This window comes from Falco cherrug, chromosome 3 (assembly GCF_023634085.1).
Source record: "Falco cherrug isolate bFalChe1 chromosome 3, bFalChe1.pri, whole genome shotgun sequence".
NCBI lineage: Eukaryota > Metazoa > Chordata > Aves > Falconiformes > Falconidae > Falco > Falco cherrug.
Genome location: NC_073699.1, coordinates 97,538,531 through 97,562,357, shown reverse-complemented (window position 1 = coordinate 97,562,357; position 23,827 = coordinate 97,538,531). Strand labels below are relative to the sequence as shown.

The following is a 23,827-nucleotide window of genomic DNA, read 5'->3' as shown; positions in this document are numbered from 1 at the left end:
GTGAACCCTCGTCTTGGGAAGGCGTAGCGATCTGTGGCATTTCTTGTCTTTGAAAACGCAGGCTTGAAAATGCCAGATAACGTTTGCCTGAAAGCGGAGGATGTGTTTCAGGGAAATGATAAGAGGGGAGGGGCTGCTCTCAGGGGCCTGAGCATGAGACACCTCCCTCCTTAGAAAAGGGGAAAAATGGATACAGAAAGTGGAAAAGCACCCGTGATGCTGACAAATTTGGCCAGAGGAAACCAGCTGAATAAAGGCTGGCAGGGGAGGGCATGGGAGAGAGCCAGAGGAGGGAGCGAGTGTGTAATGCAGCAGGCTGAACTGCTGTGGTTGGGCTTGCAAACAACGGAAGGGGAAAGAGGGTGTAGCTGGGTGGTTGTGGCTGTGGCTCTCCAGCTCCCTGCCCACTGTCCCTTTTGCCAGCCATGGGCTGCATTCATCATCTCCCCCGCGCTGCCAGGCTGTGGGCTTTTTCCTGTGGAAGGACTGGGCAGCGGCTGCCCCCAGGATGTGCTGTGGTGGTGGTGGGCCCCGGCAGCAGGTGGGAGGGGAGGGCTGAGGCAGGACCTGGGGTAAGGGTTGCATCGCGCTGGGAAAGGGTGAACCAGGAGGGATGTTCAGGGGGAGCAAGATGTCCTTGACTTCGGGGGGGCTGTAACATCTCCAACAGTGAATTAATGAACTCTCCTTGGAAGGGAAAATGCTAGCCATACACTTTGGTGATGGAAAAGGTTAAACAAAGAAGTGTGTTCCCTTTGCTGTCATTTCTTCAAGCTAGCTTGACCTTCCCAGAGAAAGACTCTGTAAAGGCTCTCTCCCTGTGGAGGTGAACTTCATAGATGAAGAGTGAAGATAGGAGGCAACCAGTCTGGCACCGCTGACGCCACGCTGGGTTACCAAGCACTATTCTGGTCAGGCAGAAAATAGTTTGGGCACTTGGAAGATGCATCAGTTTACTGACAGCATCACTGTGGCGGTGAAGGATGGAAAGTTAACCTTCCTTTGGAAGAACAGGAAGGCAAAGAGAAGTTAAGCACAGTTACAGTTTTCTGTTTAATAAACAGAGGTGATGAATAGCTGTTTCAGCATCAACAAGCTATGAGACATTTGATAAGAACCTTGTTGAGTAACTTCAGAAGTTTTTGCCAGACACAGTAAGGTCGGTTTGAAGTGACCTGTGATGTATCTGTGCGTGGCATGGTCTCATGTACTTTCAGGTATGTGCGCTGTCTTCTTTCCAGGTAGGCACTGTGGGCAGCCAGCCAGTATCACTGAGCCCGAATGCAACCTAAATGTAGAAAATGGGTAAAAGTGTTTGTTTTTTTTTTTTTAAATTTGTACTTTGTTTGGGGGTTTTTTTGTTCATTTGTTTTTTGAGAGGAAGTCCTCCAGGGCAAAGCTTTCCTCCCATGTTCTGGGAAGGGAACAGCACTGGCCGGAGCTCCTTCTAGGCTTGCTTTTCATTGCTACACTCAGCTGCGTTGTAACTCTGCTGTTTGTCTGCTTTTGCTGATACCACCCAGCTTCTGTTAGCGAGGGCTTGTAGAGATGCATATGTGTTAGCCTGACCTGCATTGCGATGCTCTCTGGTTTGGCAGGGGTTTGCCTGCAGTGTGTTTTGTTGTGCAGCAAGTATTATGGTTAGGTGGGCTCAAACTTACTTGATGTCATGCTTGAATGGGGTTGACAGCATCTTTTTACCACTGGGGCATTTAACAGCATTCCAGTCGCCTTCCTCATTGTTGAGACAGGCTGAACTTCCCTGGTGTGTGCGGTACCAGAGTATACTCCTGGCAGGCACAGGAGTCTCCGGCCAGTGGCTTGTAGGCAACAAATTGCTTGTGGGAGTCTTCAGAGTGATCTGTGGCTCTGCCAGGCACAGGTGGGGAGGGAGAGCAAACTAAGTGGTGCTTTTATCTCCTCAGTGTTTTTTCTTCTGGGTCAGACAAGGCTTAAGATTATGTCTTGGCTACATGAGCAGGGCTCGTGTCTGGAGGGGGAGGAGAGGGGAGGAAGAAGGATGTTTAGGTACTAATGAATCCTTGTTGAAGTTCTTGTTGATTGTCAGTCTCCAGAGTGGGAGTGCATGACAGAAATCCTCTGCTTTCTCTTTTCCCAGGGCAGTATTTCTGCTTTGTGAATTAAAGGGTATGGCTTCAACCAAAGAATAGCAACAGAAACGCAGCTGTGAGGATGTCAGTGATGCTTCGCCTTAAGAAGGGTTAAATAAATGTACAGTACAGCAGTGTTACTCAACCTGAGGTTTGTGAGATAACAGAGTCTGCAGTTATGTACTTTAAGTGCAGGCAATCAATCTGCAAGGGGGAAAAATACAGTAATTTAGTATTTCAGGCTTAACTTAATGTTTATATGGTTGCAAATGACAAAAGTGCAGGACCATGATATAAGCAAAACATTCTCGACAACTTTTAGTCCAAGGACACCAAGCTTTTCTGGAGCAGGGGGGTGGGGGGAAGAGGGACTGTCTTCTACATTCTAGCTAATTGTGGCCCGTCTCTCACCCATCACACAGCCCACACTGGCACGCTTCTGAACTTGAGTTCAAGCTGGGCTTGAAGCAGAGAGCAAAGGGAGCTGTCACCGTGGCTTGCTTGACTTGGCCCAATGTACAGCTTAGCTTTTTCCTAACATGGCTATTTCTAGAGTTTGCATGACTTTGTATAGTTGAGCTATGTTTTTCTTCTCCTGGCTTCTTTTTACACAAGTTTTTCTCATGTGAAATATTTTGGATTAGACAAGATTTACAAGGAGGAGTTGACATTACATTACAAGGTTTGCAGAAGCTATTGCCTTGGCTTACTGACATCATATCCCCTGGGGTCAAACCTCTGGGCTGAGAGCCAGCATTAAAAAAGATTTCTTTGCAGGGTGGAGGAATATTTTGTAACTTCACCCCCTATGAGTTCATCCTCTCCCTCTTGTGCTGCTTGTTCATTGTTTCAGATCCCACCTCTACAACATGGAAGAAAAGACTCTTTTAGCCCTTATGGTTATATTTCGTGTTTAACCGTCTGCTTAGAAGACATTGATGATGCCGCATGCAGCTTGATCTCCTCCTGACTCATTTCTGAATTGCTGGTACATCCCTGTATGCTGTTAAGCCATCTTTGAACCTCACTGTGTCACAGCAGTATACATGAGGAGTAAATCTACTGAAGTCAGTCAAGCAGTACCAGCGTGAAACTGGAGTGACCAGAAAATCATGTCTCCTTTCTTCTGGATTATGTATAGCAGAGAGGAGTGAAAGCCTCAAGTAAAGCAGAGAGAATTTTAAAAGGAGCTTTTTGATTTGCCTACCAGAGACTGGCCAAGTATACTGAAAATAATTTTGGAGACCGCAAGCGGATTTGAAGTGGGTCCCTGGAGCTGCATAAACATGACGGTGCATTATTCATGAGCTAGCTGAGCGATTGCCCTCCTCCAGTGGACTGGGACATGCAGAAATGTGCTTGCTTGCTTCACCTGGTTGACTGGCCCTCTGGGAAGGGCTCACTCATTGCAGAGTGTAGAGCAGGGAAGGCTGCTGATGCAATTAGGCTGATTTGCACTGTGACTTAGCCGTTATGGGGAAGCCCCTATGAACTGGCTTTTGACTTGTTAAGGCTATGTTTGTCAGACAGTAGTCAACGGGGATCAAAAGTCTGAGGCACACTGAAGCACTGCAAAAGGGAAGGACCGCCTAGGCATAAGAGTACCTGTGTGGTAAACCCGCAGGCTCAAACACAGCTCATCCTTGTACCTCCTGTTATCTCACTTGCAGAAAGCAAAAGTAACAGCAATTTTCATTAGAAGCTGTTGATTGTGGCCTCCTTTGGTGTATTTCTGAATCATAACCTTGTAGAAAGCATACCTCACCCAGCAGGAATTCAGCAAATCCAGTAACAGGCTTATGACGCTGGATCTGGTGTGAGATGTGTCGGCTCAGCTGACCGTAACCTGACCTGAGAGCAGAGGTCTGTCCTTGTTTGTACCCATGGCTGTGACATTCGTGTGGGATGTGTTTGTGGGAGAACTGTGTTGTGTGGTTTCTTCTTGAAGCATCTTGTCACAAGGGAGTTTAGTTGCAGAAATGTGGGCTTGGAGCAGTTGATACTGGTTGCTGACCATTGCCCTTTCCCTCACGCCGCTTTTATCATTCCTGCAAGCTCCACTTCTGCTTCCCTGGTAGCTGCCTTCCTCTGATTTTAATCCAACAACAATGCTAGAATGACATTTGCTTCCTTTCCCATTCTTCACTGCTTGCTTTACCATCGAAGTGCTGAGACCACAACAGTTGTAATATTAGTGTACCATGAACGAACCCTACTAAAAATACCATGATCGGGCAGAACAGATTAATGTTGTCACTATAATGTATTCTATCAAGTTTTATTTAGTGTTATGTGTGTAGCAGTGGATATTTTAGCTGGCACAGATGTGCAGTAATGTTCTTAGTCCCAAGACTGCCCTTTCTTGTAATAGTCACGGTTCATTACGAAGAAATAAGTGTTCAGAGAGAGAGCTGGCATAATCATAGCTTACTGGAAGAACTGGTCATGTTATATCTTTGGTATTAGCTGCTGCGGATTCATCATGAAAGCGACTCTTCAGGTTTGGGTTTGTCTCTGACACAAACTCTCTTATTGTCTTAAACATTCATAGCCATTTGAGATAAACAAAGCTGTTGAGATCACCTTGGCGGTCTCCTGCACAGAGCAGAGGTTTCCTTGCAGCGTATTTTTGTGATTGTATTTAATACTAAATATTTTCCCTGGTGGGGATTCCACCACTTTGCTCAGAAGGCTGTAGTTCACACTGATCTCTCTGCTGGAAGAGGTAGCTTTGTAGGCAGACTATGTTGTCCTTTCTTAATTCAATCACATTATTTCCATGGAACTCCAGCTTTTAATACCTTAAAGAGTTCCTTTAAATCCTTTATGTCCTGTTTTTTGGATCCACATCTATCTCTACTATAGATTTCTGCATTGGTGTGTCATACCTGTTTTTCAGTGTGATTGATGAGATTATCTCAGTTTACTAATGACTCGCGTAACCTTTTGAACAGCATTCAGAAGTCGTTGGAATGGGTTGGAGGGTTAGACCATCAGGACAGAAAAGCTTGGAGTTAGGTAATCCCCCATATTGGTTTCCAATTTAAGTCGTATCCAAATGGTGTAATAAAAAGCAGAAAAGCCGCTTTCATGATGCTGTGGTTGCAGTCCATCTTCTCATGTGTGGTCAGATGACCCATCAAAGGTTTTATGCCATTTAAAGCCTGCAGAGACAACGCTGAATATGTCAGTGATCACTGTTGTAGAGCTGGATGGATCAGAGAGAAGCAGGCACAAGAAAATTGCAATGTGTTTTCTCACACCTATTGAAAGGTCCAAGGTGTTGCGAAGGGTGTTACTATGGGGTTGTGTTTTCCCTTCGTACCGCTACAAGCGGTCTGCAGGATGGGATGTGGTTTCAGACTGTACTATATGAAGGCAGTCTGGATGCTGCTGCTGGATCTGGCATGCCCGTTGATCACAGGTGTATCAGATAGGTAGACAGTAGCTGTGATTTTTTTTTTTCTTTTTTTCTTTCAGTTCTTCAGTGAGCAGCTCGGTTTATTCATTGCAAGCCCGCCAGCAGCTCTTGCCATTCAAGTGGGTGATGTTCTAGCAGTATTTGAGAGCTGGCGGGAAAGGGTGATGATCTGATGCAGCCAGTCAAAAACTAGCATGTGCTTTACAGGAATGGTTGTTCTGTATCCTGAGCTGAAGCTGAAATTTCGTAGCATCAAGGCAGAGCAGCCTCATGGGGGGAAGAGTGGCCTTTTGGAAAGCGTACTTAAATATTAGATGCACTGAGAGGGCGTGTAAGTGCTGCATTAAACTCAAGGATTTTGCTAGGTCAGGAAACCCAGGGTGAACACGGCCTTTTGAATAGAGAGGTTTGTTAGTGAACATGTGGAGGCTGTCAAATAATTAGCTAGAATGGATGGGGATGCTAGATCCTGGGGATGCATGGGTGTACTGTCCAGGTTGTATCAACACAAAATTTATGCAAGGTTATAGCTGAGGCACTACCCCATGGTGGGAAAGGTTCTGTTGGAAGAGACCCCCTCAGATGCTCTGCTGAGCTTTGTGGGACAGTCTCTTCTGTCTCTGTAAGGGGCTGTGGAAGACCAATCTCATAATTTAACAAAGTTAGGTTACCCATCCCGTGTCTGTGACCTCAGCTGGCAACTGCCTTCCTCTCAGAAGCGTGGCAGAGGGCTGCACGAGTATGGGCATTGAAACCCCTGTTCTTTGGGTATTTGGCCCCTTCTGGGTCAGACGCACTGGTGTGAATGCTGTGGAAGAAATTGTAGCTGCTGTTCTGTTCAGGAGCAGGATACGAGTCCCTGGGGACGTCGGTCTCGTGCTTTCACTGGCCTGAAATACTCAGAACAGGAAAATGCAGTTGTTGTATTATGAGACCCAAATGTAATACATGAAGAATGTGTGGCACATTAAACCTGTCTTGTTCATACAGAAACTCATGTATAATTCACAGTCTTTGTAAATATGTCAGCTTAATGCATTTGGCACCTATCGGCAAGGCTCTGTCTCCCTTGGGTTAGTCAGACTGACAGCTTCTGAAACCGGACCCTGAATTGTGTGACAAACGGTGCTGAACTGTGAACATTACTGAATAACAACTCATTTTGAATTCAGAAAAAAAATAAATCTTACAAAGCCATTTTTTAAAGTTCTCCTTAGTAGAATTTTACGTCTTCATCCTTGTTATGATGGAGAAACCCTTGACTTTTTTTAGTAGAGCACTGTTACATCTAGGCATGTACACCAGCACCAAGCTGTGGTTATCCTTTCCTGCAACACATGGCGTAGTGTTTCTTGATGTTGGTGGATTGAAATTGTTAGCCATCTGATAGTTCTTTCAGACATTTCTTTGTAGTTGAACTAATATGTATGTTTTCCTTTAGACTGTAGCTTACATGCAGGCTTCTGCGCAGGAGTCACTTGCTAGTAGGTGCCAGAAACATGGCATGCTGTGAGGCTCTTAGTGACTGGTATGACACATGTCTGCTCTTCATTAACTGAATTGCCTGCCTTCTGTGGACAAATTGGGCTGTACTTAATGTAAAGCCCGTGGGAGTGTGTGATCCTTGTGTGTTTGGTGCTTGCAAGCACTCGTTTTCAGTGACAGCACTGGTCTTTTAAGGAGTCTGTATAAAGCAGCAGCTTGGTTCAGTTGCTGCTACTCGGGGAAAAAATAAAGTCCCAAAGGTACCATAGTTATTACAAAATTAATGTTAAATAATAACATGTCTTACTCTGGCTCAGTCAGAGAAGCTGAGAACTTTGAGAGCTGCTGGGCAGTGAATTGCTAAAACACACTGGTCTGCGGGATGCTAATGTGGGCTGGGCTGGAGCCAAAGTCTGTAGCAGTCTAGAGGAGTTGTCCGGTGAATTTAGCCTGCTTTGGACAGGGTCCTTGGATGAGATTTTTCAGAAGCAGTCAGCATTCAACTCCATCGACCCTAACTCCAGCGGGGGCAGAGAACCCAGCGCTGAGCTTTCCTGGCCTGCTGAATTTAACAGTCTTCGAGTGATTTGAAAGACACTGAGGGGAGAAAAAATAATTGCATTTTCAAGGTAGATATAGCACGTATTCTCTCAAGGGCTGCTTTTACAAGTGACTGAAACTCTGTTATTAAGCTCTTTGTACCACGGGGCCCACGTGAATTATTTTCCTGCACGTGGCCGTGCCAAACGAGGGGCAGGGGAAGGTGAGGCTGCTTCGCAAAGCACAGCTTTTAGGCTGGAGCTGGAAGCCCTCTTGGGGAAACTTAAAGGCTGTCTATGAGAAAGGAGTTAAAGCAAGAGATTTTAACATCCAGAAGCCCTCCTAGTGCACATCCCCTTAAACTCTGCTCCTTTTCCTGAGTGCTGGTTTCTTCTGCTGTCTTTGGGCTGCTGTTTATTCATGTTTTAACAGCCAGCAGAAGTTGTGTGGCAGGGTAGCCTTCATCCCCTGTTGTAGGGTTTCAGGGTAGTTCTTTCATTCTGTCTTGAATTCCTCTAATTCCTCTCATTGGGAAACAAAACAAAACCTATCTATAATAAAAACAAGAGCAAGTCTTCCTGCAAATACAAAAGCTGGCTGCTCTTCCCCACTGAGGCTATCTGAATCAAGCAGTCTTTCCCCTATCACCTTCAAAGCCCTTGATTTAAGGAAGGGGAGTGATTACTCAATCATTAAGGATAATGGCTATTTACTTTTGGAAACAATGGACTTGATGAACCACAAAAAATGACCTAATTTTCAGAAGTGCATTTGCCTTGGAGCAAACCGGCTGGCTTTGGGATGGAAGTGGGTACATTATCTTCATGAGGTGATAAAAAGTGACCTTTTGTTCTGAGGTAAATCACAATGATTTTATTTTTTTCTTATCTGGAGAACTGACTTGGCCCAAAGCATGGATGTGTCAGGCTAGAAAACAATACTAGCATTTAAAGTAATGAGCACAGAAGAAAAAAGTATTTAAAACCTTAATTTACAATTTCTCAGGCTTACCTGACATCTTGTTAGGTTTTCCTGTGATCACCTTCCATATGCTAAATGTATAGCTTTGCTCTGTCTGCTGTAGGACTTTGCCATATATTCATCAATATGTGGAAAACTGTAAAATCACAGAATGGTTTGGGTTGGAAGGGACCTTTAAAGGTCCCCTAGTCCAACCTTCTTGCCGTGGGCAGGGATATCTTGTACTGGATCAGATTGCTCAAAGCCCTGTCCAACTTGACCTTGAAGGTTTCCAGTGATGAGGCACCTGTATTTAGATGTTTAGATGTGTCTGCTGAGCTGACACGTAGCTAAAATGTAGGACCTGCATCTGCAAGGATAATGGAGAGGGTATTCCTATGCTAATTAGCCCATTGAAAAACAGGGAATACTGCTGGACTTGCTGTGTGAGCTGGGTTGAATTATATAAACTGGAGGTGGTGGTGGTGGGATAGAGGAGTTATTTCCCTTCCTGTCTCAGTTCTCCTGATAGTCCTTCCAACCCACGTGCCTGTGGAGATGTGTATCATATCTACAGCCTGGGCTGAAACAGTGACTCCTACTCTGTTGTAAGTGATTTTGGCATTTATGTGGATTTATTTCTTAGGGTGTAGTCTGAGATTCACTCCTGACTTCAAGACTGGGAGTAAATGCCACTGCAAACTTAGATGAAGAAAGCATTTGGATTTTTGGAAGAGGTCCTGACAGGGTGCTTATCAGAGGCACAGATGTGCGTGGCAGAGATTTTGGATGACAGGATCCTGGTGCTGTTCAGGACAGTTGCTCTGAAATAATCACCAACAGCTGCATGTGAACCTAGCGAAGAACTGCTAATAACAAACTATGTAATGGCAAGCAGAAGAATCACACAGGAAGATCAGAACTGGGGCAAAAAAACCCAAACCACAGAGTTTTGAGCCTATGTAGATGATGCGTTGTAGGCAAGTGACTTGCCAAAAGCCTTATGTGGAAGCACTGCAAAAATGGATGTAGAGCAATCCAGGTTTTACGTGCATTTGTTAAAACGTGGTGGCTATACCTCTGGCTTTGGCAATTGATGTTTTAAGGTTTAAGCCTTTTGCATTTTATGAAAGCCAAAGCTTGCATTTTGATGCTCATGTGTCTTCCTCTTGCCCATGGATGCTTTCTCCTGGTGGAGAACTCCAGATGCACTTCTTGTCAGACAAACTGGCTATCATTGCCTTCAGACATCCCTCTCTTCTTGCCTCTAGTGGAGTACACAGACCCTAGCAATGATACAACGTGAAATTTGTGATGACTGTTGGAAGGTGAAGTCTCTGTCAGTGCCAATATTGAGCTCTGTAGGGTGGCTTGTAGTTGGATGTTTTGTTCTTGGGCTCATTAGCAGTTTTTGCATGATATGCCCAATGATTTTACTGGTAGAATATGAGGATCTGAATCTTATTTATGCTATTGCACTACCTCCTACTGTAAAAATACTTTAAAATGCTCCTGTAATAAATATATAAATGCTTTAAGGCTGGTTTAGACTTAAGGGAATGGAGTGATGAGGCCACTGGGCTCTGAAGAATCAGACTCATAATAGTTAATATCTCCAAAGGGCATTGCTCTATTGGCAGCCGATAATATGTTCCAATTTATAGGGGATCTGTTACTCAGTTAGCATTGCAAGCTTAACTGGCAGCTGGGTGGACTTCTGGTACAGGGAGAGGGTCATCATTCGGTGCTTGTAGCGAAGCCTCCCCACTTCTGCTGCTGTCTTTGTCCTCTAGGAGATACATCAAAGCCTTTGGCAGAGCCCAGACTTCTTTTTTTTTTTTTTACTTCAGTTTTAGATCATTTTGGCATTTATTGCCCTTTCTGCTGTTGCTTAGTTTAAGTGGAATTATGTGATCCAGATTGTCTTCTTGCAGTGGATGGACTTCTATCACGTGTGGTGTCTTCCATGTGCTAATGAACTTAAGCATAATTGCTTATTCTTTCCTGGTTAAACACAAGAATTAGATGTTTAAAAATATGTCTATTGGCAGTTCCATTTCACATGTAGGTTCCCAGTGGCCTCATGCTGAATCAAAGGGGTGATTCTAAACTACAATATGGCTAATTTAGTTGACAAAAAAGCATTTGATAAAAGCAATAACTGTGATGTCTCTCTAGAAAGTACAAATATGCTTGTGTATGTGTATACAGAAAGGAAGAGCATTGCCCTTTAACAACTGCATGCACCTTTGGAGTATATTTTAAACTATTTTACTGCAAATACTTTGTTTTATTGGCAGTATGCAATTACAGTGGTCAAAGATGATCTAAGGTCTATAGAAAGACACAGTAATTTCTATTTGATCAACTGATGAAGCTGGGACAAAACCCAAGCTTTCAAGCACACAAACCTTTCTTTGTGTGTGTGTTTTGTTTTGTTGGTTGTTTTTTTTTAATTTATTTTTTGAGTGTTACAGGAGCCTTAATGAGTGAGACAGACAAGCTGAAACTTCAGCAGACTTTCTGTTCTGTAGTTTTATTTTGCATTCTGGGCAGTGAACCGTACTAAAGCTCTTTCCACTTCACTGCTGCACGCCGGAAAGTGTAACTGAGAGCTTAGGTAGTTTTGAGCAGACACTGCAGTAAAATTCCCTTCTGACCCTTTTTGCCATTCAGGCTTTTGCCAATGCTGCTAAGTCACCTAAAAGGCTGGATTTAAAAATACTTTGCGCAGTCAGAGCTGGTTAATCTGTGCTTGGTTTAGATGTCTGGACACGCAAAAAGTTCTCGTCGATGATGGGTTATGCTGTTGGCATGTGTGCCATTGCCTTGTTTTAGGACCTTTTGGTACCGTAGATTTGACCACATTTGAATGCAGCTCCATCCTTTCAGTATGTGCAGAAGACGAAGATTTTCTTTATACTTCAGGCAGGAGAGATGGCTCTCGCATCTCAAGCATTCTGGATCACAGCAGCAGAGGGCTCGGGCTCTCAAGTACAGAAGGTGGGAGCACAAGAACAGGAGCCAAATCAGGCTGAGAGTCACAGGTTTCTGCGGTGGCAGCTCAAAACTGTCCCCAAATGCAAAGGTGTCTAACTGGTGCCCTGCATGCCCTAACCTAGCCAGGCTGGTGATCAGCGACAGTGAGTAGTACAGACATCAGCACACCCTGGACAAAGTCACCAGGCATCCTTTGGTCCGTGACAGCCCATGCTGCCGTGATTTCATTGCCTGCTAGAGTAAAACTCACTCAAGTGGGTCAGCACATGCAACAGTCACATTCTGCTTGCGGTGTAGGCATGACCTCAGAGAACAGTGGTGGGGTGCTGTCTCCACAGGTGTGAGGGACACAGCAACTGTGACCCCAGATGTCCTACAACTGCTCCCCTTCAAAATGGGGATACAACTTAAGGTAGATGAAAGGTGTGAATCCCCATGCAGGCCTTTCTTGATTATTCTAATTCAGGGTGGTGATTCGATATGATGATATTATATATGAGTTTATGACTCAATGGGCTGAACTCGGGCTTGACCTTGACTTGTTAAGCTATTATGAAACCTGAAATAGTTATACTAACAGAAACTACTGGTGCAGCTGTATAGTTAGAAAGATGGTTTACACCACTGTAGTTTCTTTCTGTAAGAAGCATGAAATAAGCTGTGCTAAAATAGAGCATGATACAGATATAACTGTTTTCACAACAGATGGACTGGGGAATCTGAGTGCTTGGGAAAGGTTTTAAGAATGAATCCAGAGTTTAGACTATAACTGTTTCCCATTTCTGTGGGTGGCTACTAATAAACTAAATTAGGATGCTTGTATTCTAAAATACTTCTCTTACTTTAAAATTTCAGATTTACATTCAAGTAGCAAAAATAGCAAAAGTTGTGATGTTTTGTTCACTTGATTCTACCTTTTGGCTCTCTTGCTACGCAGATTACTCGTATCCAGAACAAATGAAGATGTATGTGGCCATATATTAGATCTGCATTGTGTTACCATACATTATGTGGTACATACATACAACACGTGTTATCATGCTACATGTTACCATACCATAGGCCATATCTGGCCCATGACCAGGACTCCACTATGCTAGGCACTGTATCAGCAGAGAGCAGAAAGCTGATTCAGTCTGAGCTTTTTATCTTAACAGAAATCAATATATAACAGATGGATATAGATGGTACATGAGGGAGTGCAGAGAAGACAAGGGCATAATACATTTCACAAGCCAGATGTCAGTTCTGATATAGGTGGTACTGAAAATTTGACACAAAAAAACCAAGAGGAGACGAGCAGTAGCAGTAGGAACGGTGGGATGAAGGAAATGACAAAAACACTTGTTGGAAAATCTGATTGTTGGGTGATAGCAGAGGGCTTCACAGGATGATCAGAAGGAGGAATCAATGTCTCAGCAAGTGAGGAATGGTAGATAGGGTGAGAGTAAGTGATGGAAAGCCTTGAAACCAAAGATAAGCTTATGCTGAAAGCCTTGAAACTCAAGATAAGTTTGATGCAAGAATGTGTAGAGAGAACTGGTGAAGACGGTGGTGAGGTGACAGTGACAGGCTTGGACTGTGATCTTTGCCAAACCCTTCTGGGTGGGAGAAAACAAGCTTCGCTTTATCAGGGCTGGAGGAAACTTGTTGAACTCACTGAGATGTTTGGTGCTGGATGCCTGAGAAAGGAAGAACTGTGCAGACACCCTGTCGCAACTATGTGCAGGACATCCTGTCTACCCCTCTGCCTTAACACAGGCTAAAATAAGTTGTGAACATGAAGTGTATTTTCTGTTACTCAGCACTGAGCTTGCAGGTAGCTCTGTTTGGGAACAACAGACCTATTTTTCTATTTAGTTTCATTCTTCTCAAGTGAAACTGTAAAGAGGCATGTTTCTGGAAGAAAAGTAACCTCCTGCAGAGCTGAGGAAGTCAGGAGAAACTGTTAGGATCAGCTCTGTCTCAGACCTTCGGCATAATCCAGATTTGTAGACCTAAAAGAAGTGCGTATCCAGGATGACAGCAGGTGATATGGGGCCGAGTTTTGTTGTCCTCGGGATGAAAACCAAGAAGAGGTGAAAACTGATGGGAAGTGAAACATTCCTTTTCACTGTGTTGTGCTTGAGCTGAAGCCTAGATGTTGTGGATGTGCCGTCGGACAGACGGGCCAAGAATTCACCGAGTGCTGAAAGTGAGAAACCTGGGAATAAATAGTTGTACATCTGTGTGTCATCAGTTCATATACATTTGGAACTGCTGGTAAAATTAGCCACAGGTAAGATGCAGAGGGGAGAAAATGCTGATCATCTGTGTATAAACAGGACCACACAATATGGGAGAGCGTGTTAAGGAGGGCATGAGTAAAGCAGGAGGAATCACGTTTGGACAGAGTCATAAAAAATTAAAGCTTTTATGTGGCCTGAGAGACAACCTGAAGAATTATATTAATACAGTTGTAGTATTGTAAGGTCACATTAGTGATGCTGGATGTTACACGATTAACACTATTAACAATCTTTGTTTAATAAGGAATATAAGTAATCAATGGTTATATTAGCATTCTAATCTCTGCAAACAATTGAATTAACATCATGTGTGACAGTAAGGAGATGGGAGCCTTGTATGATGAGTAATTGCTCAGTGCCAGCACTGCTACTCAGTTATGGAAGAGTGTAATGTATTTTTTAATTCTGTAAAAGATTTCAGCAGTAACAAAAATGGGTTTGATATTGTAGATGATTCTTTTTTCTTTCTTTTTTTTTTTTTTTTTTCCTGGCCTCCTAAACTAAGTATCTTGGGGAGAGGATTCAGCAAACAGACTGTGGCTAAAGGGGTTCTTCTGGTTCTGATTATATTGCAGAAGCCTTGCAACTAGCTGAAGGTTTTTGTTGTCAAAACTTGAAAGACAAGAAAGGGGGTGGTGGGGGTGGTGTAGGAGCAAGGAAAGCTATTTGCTGAAGACTGAAACGTACTTTCTTCACAATGTAAAACCTAGAACATTTTTACTGATAGACTTTTGCTGAGGAAAAGCAAATTTCAGTGTAAAAGCCGTATTTCATACTGAAGAAGTAAATAAGCAGATGTTTTGAAAAATGATTTCCAATCAGCCTCTGCCAGGTTAAAGTACAAGCTTGGCTCTGTTTCTCTTTTCAAGCAGAGTACTGCACTGCTGGTGGTGTCTGTGATACTGAATCTTCATGTGGGATGCTGAGCAGGGGGTAGCAGCAAGACTTACCCTGAGTTTTTCACAGAGGCTGGGGTCTGTGAGGGACATACAGGGGCACAGGTGGCCCTGTAAAGAATTGGTGGGCTGGTGTGGGAGCTGTTGTGCGACAGCAGAAATGTAAGACTGTTGTGGGCTGTGATGGGGAACCCTTGATGTTCACAGTTCATGGAGAACCCAGGGCCATGTGGCTCAGTTAGCTGTATGTGATCACTGAGGACTCCTTGCTGGTATGGCAGCGTGAGGATTTCTTCATAGATGGTCTCTATTTCCCATCTGTCCTGAAGTTTAAACAATTTTTGGAGGGGTCTGGTGGTTTTAGTCTAGCTTTTTTTTTTTCCTTATTGGAAGCAATTCTGCTTCCTATTGGAATGACTGAAGGGAAAAAAAGCCACTGTCAAGGAAATATTTGCTATGATTCCCTCCCTTCTGAGCTTCTTTTCCCCTATATTTTCTCCTATCGTGTATTTAGGTATCCTGCCTGTTCCTGCAATCAATGGGAATTTCTGCCCTTAAGACCTGAGCCATGTAGCAATTTTGTTACCCTGTGATTTCATTAAATATTAAACTTTCCAAGAAGTGAATAATCAGTTAGTCAAATATAAACTATAAACATGGCTTGATTCACAATTCTGCTTGTCTCTTTCATTCAAAGCAGGCATAAAGCTGCTGCCATCTTGACGGGGAGAGCAGTTTGTGCTCTGCTCAATCCCTGCGCTGGTACGCGGACCAGCGTGGTATGTGGTGTAATCCAGTTGTTAAAGACTGATGTGGATGAGTTCCAGAAACAAGGCTGGAGCAGAAACAGAGGATCATACTGAGAGATCTGCATAACGTATCAAAGTTATTAGATGATTTGCACAAGGAACCTCTAGTCTTAAATGGTCCTGTATTTGCTGCTGAATTTTGCCTTGCCTTTGCAGGAGTGATCAAGACCTGTTTAGGTGTATTAATAGCAAAGTAGGAGTGCTAATGCCTGGTTACCTTACTGCTGTTTCTAATGGGCTTGGTGTAATTCAGTGCAATCACTGGCATTCGTAGGTGCGCTATTTTGGTTCTTACTTTCTTTTTCTAATAAACTTTACCATGTTCTTCCTCTGCCTGCTACATCAGACTGGTCATAGTCGTAGGGCTTCTGGCTGTTTTCTCTGAGTGCAGAGAGTTATTCTAGTTTCTTCTTACCTTCAAAAAATAAAAATAAAAGGAAGCAGTTGAATGTTCTTCTCTTTCCTGGAGATGTGCCCTTTCCTGAGTGAAAAGGTTTACAGTGCTTTTGGGAAACATTCAGACCGAGTTCACAGGATTTGCTCCTGGGAGCCTGTTCAGCAGCTGGATCTCCTCTGCCTTTGTAAACCTTACAGAAAGTACTTCTAAACAAGTGATTATCACAGAAATTCCTGACTGGTCAACAAGCAGGAGCTTTGGGAAAGCAGTTATTGATCTGTAAAAGCAGAAGAATTGCAACAAGCAGTAATTGGTGAAATCCAATTTCACTCTGCACTAACTGCCCCTGCATATTTGTTATACTGCAGTTGTTGGGTATTTCCCCTACAGTTCTGTCACTGGTCTACCATTAATAATGCAGTTTTAAGTTCATTGGTAGCAAACTGGTGAAGTCATTAAACTTCAGAATCCGTTGCTCAGACTTGCTTCGTGGTGCCACGGTTACTTGCTCTTAGTTAAGCTTTTGCAAAACTTTGGCAGTGATTCCTGTAGGCTATGTGGTGGCACCATGTCACATCCCAAGATTCTCTGAATCACGTTAAGATTCAGGAAGCAACCATATAAATAGAGCTCTCCAAATAGTACCTTTACATCATCATCATGTGTTTCCAGTCGGGGGATAAATACTTCCTCATTCCAGTGATGATATCACTTTTCCAGACCCTCTCTAAAACTATATATAGTCACAGAAAGTGTCCCTGTGCATATAAACTAAAGCTGTTGAGTCATTTAAGACCTTGGAGAACTGGAGAGGATATGCTCTATCATACATCACTGACAGTAATACAGGATGGCTTCACTGTAATTAGTAAAAAGGAAGGTATGGTCTTGAAGTTAGTGTGAGTTTGGAGGTCAATCGTTTTGTTACATATGGACTGGCTTTGCACAGATGATTCTTTCTGTTTATCCTTAGAGTTACAAAATGCTGCCCATCACCAGGACATCTGGGTACCTTCCACCTGGGGGGAGCTGCAGAGTCCCCAGGCAGTGTCATAGCATTTCTGGTAACTTCCACTTTTACAAGCTAAGTTCCGCTGGGAGCAGCGTTATATTGTGAAGGGAATACTAAGGAAGAAGAGGGATCTTTTGGGCCTAATTTTGAGGATTGCTGAACATATGCACTCATTTCATTGCTTAAAATTCCTGAAGCAACTGTGCTGCAGGCTTCCATAGTAGGCTCTCAAAATTCAGAATCGTGCAAAATTAGTGGCTGCAGCTGAAAGTGTTGACTTCTAATGTTACAGCTTCCCATTCATTTAAAAGAAGGCATCGGGTAGGAATAAGTGGTATTACAGACAGAATAAAATAAGGCATGATCAAGCGTTTGGGCCCTGTATAAAAGTCAGTAACATCCATTAAACCAAAAGAACTAATGAAGGGTCATGTCAATGAGCAATTCTGCTACCACCTAACCCTTCCATGGCTAAAACTGCTTGTTCCCCTGTCTTAATTCTTCTATCATTACCGACCGTGGTGGAGTCCTGCTAGCTGTTATAGTGCAGTTTAATCTCAGAAGGCGAGCAATAATCACTGTACGTAGACATCAAACTGAAAGGATGATTCCCTTACAATCTTTGGATGTAGAAATACAGAAAGAAAATCACTGTTTAGGCCTGCAATTTGCCACATGGCCAGGGGAATCATCTAGAGAGATCAGAGCTCTGCAACACTGACGGCACTACTGCCAAAAGCTGGGAAGGAATGCCTTGCTGCACATTGGACTTTTAATTGAGGGAGGCTGTGAAGACAATTTGCTTAATTGTAAAAGGAGGAGAAGATAAAAAAGAACTCCCCGTCCTGGCACAAAATCATCAGACTAAACTAATCGGCGTACTTGTTTGCCTGGAATGCTTTTCTATTCTGCTGCCTTTTCCCAGAAATACCAGCATTTGAGCCCTTGGGTACAAAAGGCATGCTAGGTGAGCAGAGGGCATGCTTCCTTGTCATACGCGTGCCAAGTAGGAATACCAAGACCTCTCTTTATATCTGGTTTCCACAGATTTCTAAATAGTACTTAACTACAAGGTTTTTGGCTGGTATTTTGAGAGGATGAATCTCCCTTTAAAAAAAGCCCTCTAAAAGTCTGAGGCTTCAAGAAGAAAACTTGGACGGCAGTGATCCCAAATGAAGGCAGAGGCCCTAGATGAGTTGTGCCTGGGGGGAGTGGTGCTGGGAGTCAAGCTGATCAGGGTGTTTGGGATAGCTGGCTGGGCAAAGTGGGATGTACCACCAAAAGCAAGTTTTCTAATCGAGAGAACTGGAGAAAACCACTGCCCTAAGGCTTTTCTCAGTGCCAGAAGGTTGTACTCTTCTAACGATGTGGTCAGGTATTCTCGATATACAGAAATGGAAGGCTGCTTCCAAAGTTTTGCACCTTAACTTGCAGATATAAGGACAAATATTTGTGGGAAAACCAACCGGCAGGTGATGCTTAAGTCTTTCCAGCGAGAACTGAATGCATCCTGTGGTTACAACTCACACTTTAGCGAATTGCATTCAGTATAAATCCTTCTCATAATTCACTTGGATCTGGAAAATACATATTTTGTAAAGCATAATTTTGATTTATGAGGGTATTTCTGATTATTTTTTTTCAGGCAGTAGGAGCTCATTGACCAATTTCTGAAATGCTGGCTTTTCGGCGCTGAAAGGTGCGGTTTGTCAAGCAGCACAAAGAAGTGCTGCCTGTGCTAGCAGAGCCAAGGGAGGGAGCTGTACACTTGCTGTCATTATGGGGAAGTTCATGGGTAGGTAAATGGTAATTTTCCAAACCAGAATTTGGCACAGTAAAACTAATTTATTCTTCCCCTGGAACAAAAAGACTGTAGAGCTGTTAGCAGGCATAGTGATTTGTTCTCTCTGAGATCCAGCAGGAAACAAATTGGAAAAAAGCAAACGCAGCACTGTCACTGCCTGCAGTTCCCACTTCTCACAGAAGAAGCCTTACCAGTACTTGTGTGTTATCTAGGTGTTGAAGTGAAAATGTTGTCCTCCTCAGTCTTCAGGTTACCCCCTCTCCAGCAGTAACCGGTCTTTGCGCTGCCTGAAAAGATGTGTTGTGTGTGAGGCATCAGCTTAGCACTTCAGGTGCAGAGGGACTGGAAAAGCTTCTTGTGAATTGCCAAGAAGTACTCTGCTGTAGTAACTAAACAGGGAAAATAACATTAGCATAAATTCAGCACTGATGTGTTCTGCTCTGTCTCGCAGGGAAGAAATTTTTATTGTTTCCTTGCCGGTGCCCTGTCTCCTAATGTAGGTAACGCCATTACGCTGATGTGTGATCTGTGTCCAGAAGGGATTCGGGGAGGTTGGAGTTCACTTCTTTTATCTTATTAAGCAAAATCAAGCTGCACTTACAGCTTTTGCATTTTAGTGTGTGGCATTTCCCCAGAACATACCTTTTCTGTTTCCAAGACATCACTCATAAAAGGAGACAACATCTGGCATGAGCTCAGGGAACATGAATAGTTAGGACTCTCATAGTTAGCTCTGTTTCTTTTGGTGTTTGTTTGTTCTTTGGAAGCTTTTGTAGGATGCAGAAACTGGCAGGATGTAGAAACATATGATGTGGTCAGCCCTGGATTATGGTATCTTTTTTTAAAGTGTTTTAGCCTGGAGTGGCATTCATTCTTTTGCCTCCCCTGGCTGTAAGGAGCAGGGAGATTTGTCACAGACCAGGCCAGATTCAGTTCAGTGATCTAAACAAGTTTGTTGTTTGTTTTCCTGTAGCGTCCATAGGCTCCTACCAAGGCCAAAACAACTGTATTTGAAGTGTGTGAATATATATATTCCTTTCTCTGGGAGCTTATGACCTTATTGGGCACAAAGACAGGCCAGGAGGAAACTGTAAGTTAAAAAAAATCAATTACATTTCAGCACAGGAACACATACCCTGATGCTGGAAGAAAAAAATGGCAGGAAACTTTCCAGCTGTTCTTGTGGCATAGTTTTATCATTAGGGCATAGTTCTATCATTAGAGCATTTTCGGGGCAGCACATTTGAAAGAGTCTGTGAAGCAGAACTAAATTACTTAGCACCTTATATCCGTGCAGACAATATGTACTAAATCATCAGGAGACATCTTCTGCCTGTATTTCCAACTAGAGCAGCCTCAGTGTGAGCTCTGCATGCTTCCAGCAAGAGACTTCTGCGAGCAAACCACAGAACAAAACAGCTAAAGAGCCCCTTTCTCCATGCAGCTTTTGGGGAAAATCTTTTGTTTAAACAAAAGGAACCGAGCCAGTGGTGCCTGGAAGGACGCGGGCTTCCTGCTGAGATGTAAATCACTTTTGATTCTGTCTGGAAGATATATTCTGGGAACAGAAATGAGTGACTTGAGGAGCTGCGAGATGAGAAGAGTGGTTGGTGACAATGTTTACACGGTGTGAGAGGATGGTGGCTCTCTTTACACTCTGGCAGTGCTCAGAAGGGAAGGAGAAGGGTCTCATCCTGTTACTGAAGTGGCACGATCTCCTTGGAATTGAGTCATGTTGGAAAAAACAAGTTAAAAGGCTTACCCTTGACTGGTGGTTTTGGGTTACCGACTATTATACTTGCACAGTGTTAGCACATGGGAGCCCAGTGTGAACTCAATGTAGCCTGTAAACATGGAGCAAGAAAGGCGCTCCTTCCTCAGACGGCTCACAATCTTGTTTGTCACACTTCTGTGTTGTTTTTTAAGATGGCTTTCTTGCCAAGGTTGCTGTGTGAAAACCCTGCACAGGCTTTTGGGAGACAGGCTGGTAATGCATGCAGTGGCCTCAGATGCAGAAACAGTGAATGGGAGGAACAAAGAGGATGGGGGGAAAAAAATGTTTTAAGTATTTTTTTTTTTTGTGTGTGTGTCCCCTCCCAGTCTAGTACAGAAGGTTTCAGCTATGGATGGCGATGATGGCAGCAGGTCACCACTTCTTCAGGCAGAAGCGGTAACTTTCCATATGATGTAATTTCTAAAAGCCTGGCCATTTCTGTGTAGGCACACCAGGAGGATGGTGCCTGCACGGGAGGGTGCAGGTGTGGTGGTAGCAGAGAGAGGCTACACCAGTAGTAACTGCAGAGGCAGTGGAGAGTCTCTGGTGTTTTGCCTTGCTTACTGGGTAGGATAAAACTAACTTAAGATCTTGTTGGGGCAAAGAGACCTCCCACTGATATATTTGGAACACTGATGTTTCTCTGCCTAGAACAAAGTAAAAAAGCTTTTAAATGTAAATGTACACCCCATCTCCATTTATTCTCTTGTAATAGTTGGTGAATTTTCTTACTGACAGTGCAAAGCCTTGATTCTTCAGTGTAAATCAGAAGTAATCCCAAGGAAGTCACTGATATTTCCCTGGTGTTTGAGGGAGCCTAAAGGGCCAGTTACAAAAGGTGTTACATATTTTAACTTGCTCTTGGAGTGGCCTCATTCTTGCCATCTTTGCCAGTGTGACCCCAGGGAAGGTGCAGTGGTGTGATTGAGGAGACGGTAAATGAAAGGGACTTGACCTTCATTTGGATGCTGAAGTGCCAAACTTCCTGAAATGTAAGTTGCTTTATAAAAACAATCTTTGGATTGGCAAGTGGGTTTGAGCTGGCTGAGGGGTGTTTTAGCTGTGTAGCAAGTTACAAACTTTCCTAACCTCAGAGTAGGACTGTGTCCTGGTTTTGGGAATGTTCCTACACAACAACGCAAGGCTGCTGGCTCTATTTTAAATAACCTTCCATATTCCTCAAAACAATGAGGTGCTGCTTTATTCGTTCTTACTGTAACACATGAAAGGATGTATAAGCTAGTAATACACAGAGGTTTATGATTCCCCAAGCTAGGATGAATCAGTTTTCAAGTTTTGTAGATCATGCTCTTCTCACTTGTGACTCAGAAGCCTGTCTCATTCTTTGCTGAGGCTTCGGATCTTACTGGGTTTGACAGTAAAGTTCACCATCATGAACAATCAGCATCACGTGAACGTTCATGTGACCAGATGCCATATGGAACTGAAGTTTCAAGATCTATTTAGTACATAGAAAACAAGAAGTAAGACTTGGAGGTGATATTTCACACCCCCACCCCCACTCCCACGCCACCCCACCCCCAATATTTAAGCTGAAGTTCACTTAGTTTGGTCTTTTGCAGTCAATTGGACTCCTGCTGACCTATTTCTGTGCCCCTAACAGTGTACCAAAAGATTAGATGCAGGTGAAAGATAGCTAAAATGTATGAGAAGAGCCAAACTAAATTCTCCCTGCCACTGATGTCGGTCATCACTAGATGGCCACTAAATTAAAGTAGCTCCATTATAGGATGGAAAATGTTAGGTAACTGTGTGTGTACAAAAGCTTTGCATGCCAGATAATTACTACAATAGGAAACCAACAGCGATGGAGTTGGCAAGGGAACTACTCCTCCGTGTTCTCTGACATCTGTTGAAGTCCCTTCTCAATGTCTTTGTGTTCTTATTGTCGAGAGCATGTGAGCTCTAGGCCTGGCAGGCATGTTTGTAATTAATGTTTCCAACATCATCCTGACGCCGCTTGCTGCGCCATGGAGAACATGTGTTCCCACGAAGCCAGGCTGTCATGTGCACTGCTCAAGGGTAATGCTGAACTTTCATCAGGCTACTGCATTATAAGCCAGTCTCTGTGCAGAATAATAAAAGCAAGCCTTGGCGGAGAAGCGGGGGAGCTGGGATTTTTGAATAAAAGCAGGTTTGAAGAGGGAAGGGCATCTGCCTGTCAGGAGGATGCATGAAGGGAGTTTAGCAGGATTCTTGATGCTGTGGAAGTGAAATAACTACAAATTTATGGTTGCATAAAAGAGTGCTCATCTGCCGGGGAGTTAATTCCCTTGGGACAGGGCAAAGGGAGAAAATGTTTATAGCCTTCCTTTTCAGTAGGCTTCATAAATATTGGCTGCTGCCTTTTTCCTTGGTTTTTTGGATGCTCATTACTGGAGACTTTTAGAGCACCCACAGCTGCAAGGGAGGTAATAGGCACTGGAAATCAATCCCAAATTAAGTGCACCCAACTGGCAGTCACCTGGCAATCAGGCATCAAAAGATAAATGTCCAACTGGGTCACACCAGCATTTGTGTGTAGCCTTGGATTCTTCTCCACCCAAAGGACTGGATCAGGGAGGGCACGGGAGCCTGGCCCCTGCCTGCAGCCTGCTCCCTTGCACTCTCCTGTGCCCACCTCTCGTATCGGAGGCGTTAGGAGGAGCATCCTCGCCTGTTCCCTGTACTGTTTGTTTATGGACCCTTTGTCCTTGGATTTGTCTAATCCGTTTTTGAACCTGCTGATACTGGCTGCCCGTGGCAGATGTTACAGGTCATCACTGTGGCAACAAGTTCTAGAAACTCCCTACTGTCTGAGTAGAAATATATCTTTTCTTATTTTTTTCCTGCTAGTTTCAGTGAATGCTTCCCATGTCTACTAATACTGAATTTAGTGAAAAACAGTTCTATGAATACCTCAGCCACAGCCTTTGTAATTTTGTTAATCTTGATGATATGCCCAGTCAGACTTCTCTTTTTAAGCTGGAGACCCCTGGACTTTTCAGTTTCTCTTGGTAAAACAGCTGCTCTGTCCCCTTAATCATTGCAGTTACCTGCCTGTGTGCCTTTTCTGTGTCCACACTGTCCTTCTTGAAGTGCAGAAACCAGGAATGCCTGCAGTGCTCCGGAGGCCTGTAGGTGTTGTGCAGGTTGAACTTGAAGATGGAACCAAAGCCCTGCAGAATTCACCACACGTGAGAGCCATCACAGTGGCCAGTTCACATCCTCGTTGGGCACAGAGCTGGAAATCCATTTGTGAAACACTAAAAGAATAACAGCAGTTTGTAATACATTTGATGTTTCAGCTGTAAATATGAATGGCGCCTT

The 23,827-nt window shown here is 43.7% G+C and overlaps 1 protein-coding gene across 3 annotated transcripts in view; it reads left to right on the top strand.

The window, feature by feature from the left end:
* Positions 1–23,827, top strand: part of GFOD1 (glucose-fructose oxidoreductase domain containing 1) — a 75,062-nt gene that overhangs the window by 15,692 nt on the left and 35,543 nt on the right. Inside the window, exon 1 of one of the 3 annotated variants that reach the window (XM_055703438.1) lies at positions 522–541. The exons of the other annotated variants lie outside the window; for them this stretch is intronic. The gene's annotated coding sequence lies outside the window, so the exon portion shown is untranslated. Of the gene's footprint in view, positions 1–521; positions 542–23,827 lie in introns of those variants that run through there. 3 annotated transcript variants of the gene reach the window in all.